Raw genomic sequence first — 8,395 nt, forward strand, 5'->3', positions numbered from 1 at the left:
TTAACTGCATGGAGAGCAAGGTTATTCAGAGAGGCAAGAAAAGTTATGAAAAAATATCACAATGGTAAAACGTGGACTGTCAATGGAAAAATCTTTTTGGAAACAGACTTAACCGCAAAAGTTTTAAAGATCGACGATTATGAGGAACTAAAAACCCTTTAACTCTAGAAATGATTGCTCGAAGGGAAGAGGGAAGAAAAAAAAATCAGAATACTAAACAACCCGTCCGAATTTTTGCATACCTTTTTTTTAGTATATTGTGATCTGACCTCTCCAGTTAGCACCTTGGAGTGTAGGCTTTCGGCCGGTTGATCGGTAGTTTCCCAGGAGAGGTAAGTAATCGTTTTGTTTCTCCGTCAGTTATTTTGTAGTGTTGCTTGGTTCCTATTATTATTATTTTTCTCTTGTCTCTTTCTTTCCTGCTTTTTCAATGTCTACTGTCAAATTCTTAACGCTTAATGTTAGAGGTTTAAGGAATCAAGAAAAAAGAAGATTGATATTCTCATATTTAAAAAAAACAAAAGGCAAATATTTACCTCCTTCAAGTAACTTTCTCTACCTAAAGGTGAGAGGATCTGGTCTGCGGAGTGGGGTGGCCAAATTTTCTATTCACACGGTACAGATCATTCAAAGGGCGTTTGCGTGCTCATAAAAGCGAATTCTCCAATTCAGGTAGAGATAGTAGAGCTTGATACGAATGGAAAATTTATAATATTACGTCTCAAGACACCAGGTGAGACCAGCTTCAACGTTGTTAACATTTATGCTCCCATCAATTATCGTGAACAATTTGACTTCATCGAATCTTTTACTAAAAAAATAATATCTTTGACCGATTCGCCTAACTTAATAGTTGCAGGTGATTGGAATACAACTTTGAATTTCATAGATAAGCGAGGAGGATTAGTCTGGACAAGAAACTAAGTACAGGATTTCGTTAGTTTCCTTCATGAAAGCGGCCAATCTAGTTGTTATATACCGTAAAATTCATCCAAAAAATAAAACCTACACATATAAATCGAAAACACTGAAACTAAAATCACGCATAGACTTCTTAATAAGTGGCAAATTTCAACATGATGTCAAAAAGTGGAAACGCGAGCATCAATCGCACCTGATCATACAGCAGTCTTTTTGAGCATTAATCTGAATGAGGAATTTAAACGCGGTCTTGGATTATGGGAATTTGATAACTCTCTTTTCCAGGATGAATGACCCTGGAGAAGAAAGATGTATGGGAGGAAATTTGAACCTTAACCACCTTGTAATACATGAAAGTCTTGAATTAGAAGCTGAAATAAATAATGAAGAGGTTCACAATGCTCTGAACAGTTTTTAAAACTACAAAACTCCCGGTGAAGGCTTCACAGAATTCTTTTGTTAATCCATCGATTAACAAAAGAATTCTGTGAAGCCTTCTTCGGTCGTATAGGCGGTACACTCTTAGACTCCTTAAATGCGGGATTTGAAAGTGGAACATTGTCTATATCACAAAGACGAGGAATTATTTCATTAATCCCAAAAGAGGACAACAGTTTGACTACATTACCTAACTGGCGTCCAGTCACTCTGCTCAGTGTAGACTACAAGATTCTTGCAAAGATAATTGCAAAGAGAACTGAATCAGTCCTGCCGAAACGAATTCATCTTGATGTTAACAGAGTTCATTAGGGGAAGATTCATTCGAAAAAATGTTAGACTGTTGAACGATCTAATGGAATGAAAAGACCAAAAAATACCAGGAATTCTGATGTTCAATGACTTTGAAAAAGCATTTGATACAATAGAATGACCCTTATTTAAGATGTACTTAAACACTTTAATTTTGGTCCCGTTGTTGGAAAATGGATCTCAGTACTCTATAAGGACGTAGAAAGTGTTGTTTTGAACAGAGGCTACTCAACTAACTGCTTTAAAGTCTCAAGGGGAGTTCGGCAAGGGCGTCCGCTCAATCCCTTATTATTTGTGTTAGGTGTAGAGATCCTAGTTTAAAAGATAAGGCAGTCAACGAACTGTCAAGGAATAAAACTAATGCAATCAGTATAAGCCAAAATTAGCCAATTTGCAGATGATACAACTCTTATTTGCGGGACGTAAACGCTCTTAGAGAAAACACGAACGTTTTAAATAATTTTAACGAAATTCCCAACCTCAAATTAAGCAAGAAAAAGCCAAAGCAATGTGGATTGGTTCAGCTAAAATGATAAAACCAAACTTTTGGGCTTTCAACCCTACCAAGAACCAATTAAGCCACTAGAGGCAAATTTATCATATAACCAAGACAGAAATAGTAATCTGAACTTTTTTGTCAAACTTTATAAGATGGATACTAAGTTAAAAATGTGGCAAACGAGAGACTTAACTTTGTATGGTCGCATAATGTTAGTAAGGCCCTAGGCATATCCAAGATAGTTTATGCGGCCTCAATGCATAGTGTTCCTGAAACAGTTATTAAAACAGTGCAAGATAGAATATTCAAATTCTTGTGGAAAAACAAAAAAGGTAGAGTAAAAAGAGCAGTAAAATATCAGCCATTCTCTCATGATGGTGTGAACTTCCCAGATGTCCACACTGTGGCAAAATCACTACGCTTGAGCTGGTTAGGCAGGTTTCTAAATTGTACAAATGAGACCTGCACTATTAAGAAAAAGTAATTTCGGTGGTTTAGTTGGGGCTTAAGGTAGTCTTAACACATACAGCCTCGATGATCTAACCGGAATTCTTTCTTCGGCGGATTAAGATTACGACTGGTGTCAATCGTCAACGCCAAGAATGAGGCCATTGGGTTGAGAATGAGCAAAGGCATGCTCCATGGGAATGGATTAATCCAGTCTGGTAGGTCCACTTATGGTAGCATGTGAGAAGTGACACGCGCGAACGAGAGACAAATGTTATGGAAATTTGAAATTTCAATTCAAATGTCATATTGTCACATGAAGTCGGCCTAATAAAAAAACAGACATGTACATAATAGATAGTTGAGGATGACCTAAGACTGATCTATGATCTGTGGTCTGTTTTAACTGACCTACCGAAATGTAAAATAGCTTGTGTAAGAACTATGGTAAGTAATAAAATACAGGAACACTCTACATGTACTTTCTACCCATGCAGTTTGTCCTTGTGCTTATGTTTTTTGTTCTCACTTTTTGCTTATGTTTTTTGTTCTCACTTGGATCATGCTTGGCCTTATGCTTCTACTTAAGCGATTGTAGAGATTAGGCTTTTATCTGCGAAGGATTTGACTCATCTTTACAGTATTGCAAAGTAAAAAAGAAAGGGAAATGATTAAAGCTTGAGCTGGTTAGGCAGGTTTCTAAATTGTACAAATGAGACCTGGCAAGTTATTCCTAATAGTTATTTTAATAAATATGGAGGATTATCTTTCCTATTGAAGTGTAATGGCAACTCTAAGCACTTTGAAAAGAAAATGCCTTTTTTTTGTAGCGAAATGTTAGACTATTTCAAGGAATTACGCAGTGGTTATCCTGATGTTTACTATATTAGAGAGCAAATATATTTTCTGGAAATATTTGTTTGAAAAGGAATTTATTTCGTCCAAGATTTATTGGATAGAGACAGTAAGTTCTTATCTCTGAAAAAATTTCAAAGGAAATATAACTTTGAACTAAACTATTTAAAATATTTTCAACTTACAATCCCAAATTATTTGTAGAGAAAAGCACAGGCAAGTGCTGAAACAAACAGAAATATATTAGAGGAATGGGATATTTTCCATCTGTCTAAAAACTGTGGGGAATTAGTGAGGAGCCCACACTGTCACTGTTCTCTTCCAGTATTTATTTCCCAGAAAAACAGGCAGAACAACGTTACGCGAAGTCTATGGCCGACTAAAAACTACTCATAATGATTTTCTTATCTCATGAACACACCTTGATCAAAATGTAAGTTGATTGGCTGTAAAGTTCTTCCCAACAAAGATAAACAAACTGATTTATCAGAGCGGACAGATCGTGACACTCGATTTCCGGCAGATAATTTTGAATCGTTACAATACTAATTATCCTGTTTCCGACCAAACAAACTTATCTCTTTCACTGAATGTAAATGTAAAGATTACTACAAATTACTTCAGGAAAAGACTAGGGCAGAGCCGACCGCTATTAAAAGATGGTCGAGACGTTTTGTGAACTTTGACTCTAGTTGGAAACGGATCTTACTCAAAACTTACAAAACGACGAGTGACAAAAAGTTAAGAGACTTGGCTAAAAGGTTTTCCACAGAACATTAGTCACTAATAAGGAACTCAAGCAATTCAAAATCAGAAATGATGACTTATGCATTCAATGTAAAAATCCTGATTCATTAGAACACACTTTCTTAGAGTGCCCTATGAGTATTCGATTCTGTCAAGAAATCCTATCTTGGTTGAATAATTTGAATAATACCCACATAAGTTTATCTGTTAACCAAATTTTACTCCAGAATTACCCTTCTCCTGCTATTAGCGATGACCTCCGACGCCGACTAGATTTGCTTATCCTGCTAAAAAAAGATACATATATAGTTGGAAAATTAATGAGAAAAATCTTAATAATTTACAATTTATAAATAAGATAAAAATGCAATGGAAAATTGAGAATTTAATTTAAGGTTGTTGAATACAAATATTGTCAATAAACCTTTTCGTGTGTTCTTTTTTTGTTTTTTTTTTCCGTGTTTTATTAAATTTATCGAATTGATATTTCATTCAGATATAAGTAATCAAGTAATATAAACAATAATCTCGTACATATAAGATGAATAATGTAAGAAGAGTATTATTATTGCCAGTGCTGTAACCAGTATTGTATATCTAGTTCTTAATTCTTAATTTATTTAAATTTATATACCTTCACAAGGCTTTATAATTTCCTTTTTTCTTTTTATTTCGTGGCGTACCTGTAAACTAGCTTTTAGCTAAGCGTTCTGACTACGTTAAATAAATTGATTGATTGATTGATTGATATACTGTAAGTAATGTATGTAATTAGCCATGAGTGATATACACCGATTGCAAATATGGCGTCCAATTTGAATTGCCATTATTCTGGACTCACTAGCCATTATCGTTAATCATTTGGGCACATGGATGCACGTAGATCTTCCTGAGCTGAAAGATAAAAGCGAGAGAGATTTAAGTTTGACAGTTACATGTTTACGAGTGGTTCATCTCGCAAAAAGTACTGAATGGCTACACAGACTCGTTTATAGACGTACCTTTAAAAAGGCAGGAAAAAACAAACAAAAAGAAAGCCAAACAAGCAAACGAAAGGATAAAGCGTCCTCGTAAAAGTCGTAAAAGTCAGTGCTAAAAAATTAACGTTCAAAGCATTTTTCTACGTTTTTAGAAGCTATGGTAACCTGCAAGTAGATAACCAGAATCACAAGCGACCCAAGTGAAATGGTTTTGGGTCGCCTCGAGTATCGTGATAACAAGAGACAATGCAACAAGGCAAGAGGGAAGGTAAATTATTTACTGATTCGTTTTTCTTTATCCTTTAACATTGCAATAACTTAACCTGTATCAAAGTGCTATTCACATTTCGTAAAGCGTTATGTTCAATGGGCGGATATATTCTGAGTTTAATTTGCCCTTAACTTGCGCCTTGCGCTCCAATTTGACCTGATTAAAAAAGTTTTTTAAATGTTAAAACTTTCAAAGAACATCTATGCAGTTAGAAAAAGTTTTAGGAGATCCCTATGCCCCATGTCAGTGTCATGTTAATAAGGAGTCGGAGAAAATCGAGGGAGGATAGCCTTGGCAATCAAATTTTTTTGCTCTAATCCGTCTTCTTTTCGTTTTGTGTTCATTTTTATTAAACTGGAAATAAAACTCTATCTTATCTCAGATCTTGCTGATAGATTTTTTTCACAAAAGTAAAAGGTAACCTTGGAATTTGGCTTGTGTTAACAAGAATAAAGAGAGAAAAATGCGTCGTCGCTATTATATACAAAAAATCAACATATGCTATAGCTGTCTTGGGCTCATTGTTGCCGCTACATCGGAATTTTTTTGACAATTATCTCAGAGGTTTTTTAGACCAAGTTCAAATCATTTCAGGATGGATGATCTCAAGTTTTGTTTGTGCCTTGCAGGGGTTGCGATTGGCTCAGAATCTGGCTTATTATAAACATAGGCGGCGTTTGGTCTTATTAAGGTGAAGAAAAATGATGTAAACGCACTGATTTACCTCGATCGATTGAAAGGCAAAAGGTAATTGTATATGCAATGTCATCAGTTTTACTACATAATGATAGACCAAAGGAACAGGTGTAACTGTAATATTACGAAGATCAAAATATAATTTTTCACCTTTTCAGTTCAGTTCTTTTGTTGACGCTCTGTTATTAAGATGAGAAAGTCAGGTTATATACTCTATGTCTCCTAACTCTTTCTTGACGTGATTCAGTTTAAGAATGAGAAATAAAGTTGCCTATGAGAAATTGCAGAGGGTAAAAAATACAAAGACACTAACCGCCAGCGTTGAACCCCCACCGAGTTCAGATCCATCGCAGTCCTACCCCATGTCAAGGGTCTTTCACAACTTCACCGCCATCTGCAACAAAAAGGCATACGCGCTGACTTTTAGTCAGAGCTGCGTTACGATCACACCAAGTACGACGGAAGGGATGCTGTGAGTGCGGCAAAGTCTACAGCCTGGATGCCGACGATCACAAGATACGGCAGCAAGAGAACTGTGCGACAACAGGCCGTTGAGGGAACTTTCCATAGATGCACCAAATCACAGCAGTTGCGTTCCATCCAATCACATCCAAGTGACCACATATTGAGACAGACGATTATACTTCTGTTTTATAAGTGTCATTAACCACGTTAAAAAACCCCAACCTATTTTACAATAGAAATAATTTTGTTCTACTTAACCCAATTTAATGGGAATTACGATCCGTTTTTTCATCACGTGAACTTGGCGGAAATCTTGAGATATGTTTATGAACTCACAAGGAAGGTTGCCCCTCATGCCTGAGTTAATCCCGTCAACAGGGGCATTAAGCGACAAGGGGAATTTTTAATTGTCTTCGAATGGCTCAACAGTCCATCGTGGAGTTACTCCAAAGTATGTCGTATGATGCTCCTGGCAGTTGGCCGATTTTCAATCCAACCTCTCTTTTTCTCTGAAGAGGCGCTCCGAGAATAAGGTTTCTCTCCAAGAACTAAACACAATGTTACGGCAGTAGCGACAACAACGACAGCGACAAAAGCAGCAAAACTCGGCGACCAGTTCACCACCACTCAGATATACAGACCGTAAACCGCAGCACATGTTTACAACACGTTATTGAAATCACCCCATCTGAACTAGATTTGGAATGCTTAGAAAAATTAAGAAAAAGTAATTTCGGTGGTTTAATTGGGGCTTAAGGTAGTCTTAACACATACAGCCTCGATGATCTAACCGGAATTCTTTCTTCGGCGGATTAAGGTTACGATTGGTGTCAATCGTCAACGCCAAGAATGAGGCCATTGGGTTGAGAATGAGAGGGGGTGCAAAGGCATGCTCCATGGGAATGGATTAATCCAGTCTGTTAGGTCCACTTATGGTAGCATGAGCGAAGTGACACGCGCGAACGAGAGACAAATGTTATGGAAATTTGAAATTTCAATTCAAATGTCATATTGTCACATGAAGTCGGCCTAATAAAAAAACAGACATGTACATAATAGATAGTTGAGGATGACCTAAGACTGATCTATGATCTATGGTCTGTTTTAACTGACCTACCGAAATGTAAAATAGCTTGTGTAAGAACTATGGTAAGTAATAAAATACAGGAACACTCTACATGTACTTTCTACCCATGCAGTTTGTCCTTGTGCTTATGTTTTTTGTTCTCACATTTTGCTTATGTTTTTTGTTCTCACTTGGATCATGCTTGGCCTTATGCTTCTACCTAAGCGATTGTAGAGATTAGGCTTTTATCTGCGAAGTATTTGACTCATCTTTACAGTATTGCAAAGTAAAAAAGAAAGGGAAATGAGTAAAGGTCACTATTTTGGTAAATTATGTAGTAATGTTTTATTTTTGGTTGCTTTTGCTTTGTGAGAGCTATTTTAGGACGGTAAATAAGAGGGAAAAAGAATACAAACATGACAATCACGATCAAGTAGTTGTCTGTAATACAGTATCAGGATCCACATGGCTAAGTCTTCGCTTTCTTTCGTCTTACATAAAAAAGGCAAAACATCTGGACATTCGATTACCTGTCCCGAATAGAATGAATTTCTCGTTTAAAAAAGATTCATTTGTTCATATGTCTGGTACAGTATTTCTAATGAATTATTTTTCGTTTCTATTTGTTTTTTTTTTTTATCTTCCCAATAAACATTTTATGTTACATAAGTTATATCTTATTTCTAAGTAGCGTTCGA

This window comes from Stylophora pistillata, chromosome 2 (genome assembly GCF_964205215.1).
Source record: "Stylophora pistillata chromosome 2, jaStyPist1.2, whole genome shotgun sequence".
NCBI lineage: Eukaryota > Metazoa > Cnidaria > Anthozoa > Scleractinia > Pocilloporidae > Stylophora > Stylophora pistillata.